This window comes from Frankliniella occidentalis, unplaced genomic scaffold (assembly GCF_000697945.3).
Source record: "Frankliniella occidentalis isolate FOCC.00 unplaced genomic scaffold, Focc_3.1 Scaffold79, whole genome shotgun sequence".
Classification (NCBI taxonomy): Eukaryota; Metazoa; Arthropoda; class Insecta; order Thysanoptera; family Thripidae; genus Frankliniella; species Frankliniella occidentalis.
In genome coordinates, this window is record NW_026267209.1 from 1,108,987 (window position 1) to 1,111,157 (window position 2,171).

A 2,171-nucleotide genomic window follows, 5' to 3' on the forward strand; every position below is an offset into this window, starting at 1 on the left:
CTGGGACCTGCGAGGGGGCGGAGGGGGGCCCCGCTGTGTCGCACAAATGGGCCTCCCCTCTCCAGCCCGCCAGGGGTGGAGTCTGCAGACTGCCCTCCCGGGGAGGCGATGCACACCGACTGCATGCCCAATGACGGCCCGACGTCCCGGGCGGCGCGGACCCCTCTCCTCTGCACCCCCTTCGCTCCCGCTCCGCTTCACATCCTCGCCCAGCCCAACTGTACCACCCAGGTGTATAGTGCGAGTCAGACCGCACACGGCGCGCCATTAGTCAGTCTCCCGGAGTCTCGGGGCGTACGTGCGGCGGGCGTAGACTTATGGCCGGCACAGTACACAGTGCATGCGAGTGAGAGGGGGGCGGTGTGGGGGGCGGGAGGATCATGCCAGAGAGGTTGTTTCCACGCGCTGTTATGGCCCCATTATCACAACGGCATTTGTTTCACTGATATTATACGCGCTATTACGCTATCACCCCTATTTCTTTTTCCACCTTGACTATACGCCGTTATACAATGCGGCTGCTGCTGTTACTTTTTTCCCATTTGTTTATTCCGCGGGGCCGAGCGCACTCTTTATTTTGTGAGGGATTGCTCCACTCGTGGCACGAAATCGAGCGCGTGGTTGTGGTTTGAGTCTAATGACAGTGCTCGGTTCCTTCGCGCCCCGCGCCCCGCGCCCCGCCCCACCCTCCGTTCCACCGAAGCCGCCCAGCTGTCTGGCGTGTCCAATTACCACCACGGCGGAGCAATTGACAGAAATCAATCCAGCCGTGCGTCAACGGGACGGGAATAGAAGTAGGCCACCCATCTACGCAGTGTGCCGGTCGTCATTCGTAAAAGTTTCATCGATATAGAAGAGTTTCTTTTTAAACTCTCCTCATGATGGCGCACGCAATAGTTTAGAGACTATGGCTCGAAATGCCACGGTCGCGCGAGTGTTCAGGGAGTAGTTATGACCGCCCTGTCCTGTGCATCACCCGCCTCCGCCCGCACTCCCCCTTACAGCCCGGGCCGTAAGTCCGCGCCAAAGCCAAAGGCCGTTGCGGCCCGCTGGGGTTGGCTCGGCGCCAAAATTCAACAACTGGGAGTGAGTGAGATCCCCGCTGCTCCATCCGGAGCCGGCGGGCGCAGCAGCAGCAGCAGCAGCAGCAGCCGCCCTTGCCCGCCCCGCCCGGCCCAGGTTCAACCCCGGCCCATCTGAATAACGGCCTCTCCCCTCCCTCCCCTCACTCACTCCCACCTCCCCTCCCTCCCACCGCCCCTCCGCGTTTGTGTCTCTGCTTTATTCTCCCCTCGCTCGGCTAGGCGATCAATGTTGCCTCTCTCTCTCTCCCTCCCTCCCTCTCCTGCCCGTGAGCCGTCCCGAGCCCCCGCCGGGTAGGCAGTGCCGCCACACACACTCGCCAGGCGGGAGTGCCTACCCCAACCACCGCAGGGGTTCCGTCGGCTATTTTTTTCATTTATTGATTCTCCCGCGCGCGGTTGCCTTTTCTTTTTGTTTTGTTTTTGTTCCATTCTTTCACTATATCAGTCTCTCTCTGTCTCAATTAACATTTCCCCTCTCCTCGTGCTTTCTCCTTTCCCCCTTTTACCCGCTACCCCCCACGCTCGAACATCTATATTCCTTCATCACTCACTGTCGCGTCCAATCTCTTCCATGACGCTGCCGACTCGACTTCACTGCGTGCGTGTGTGCGTGCGTGCTCTGTTGAAAAGGCCAAGGCAGCCGCCTTTAAACCTTAACCTTGACCAATACAAATAATAAAATATTTTGCGAACGTGAAAATAAATCATGTTCCAATCAGCGTAAATCTGTTTTCACTTCCCGGCCTCTTGCGCATGTTGTATTGGCCGTATCTCTCCCGTCCCATCGAGGAGGGTCTCAGCGCAGCCCCACCCGCTCCTCTCCCTGAGGGGCTGCCAGCCTGCCCTGCCTGTATCGCTCAAGCGCGCAGCTCGAGGTGCTCCTCTCTCTCTCCCATTGCTGCGTCGTGTGGGTCGTCCCCTCCTCCAAAGCGAACCCTTTAGACTCGACTCGGAAGGAAACCAAGAGTGAGGCATGACTTCTACCCCTCTGCTCCTGTCAGCGCGACCCCCATCCACCCCTTCTTTCCCCTCGCTCTCGACTCGACTCGCGTAAAGCGTTTACGGCCCCGTTTAAGCGTCGCGGGC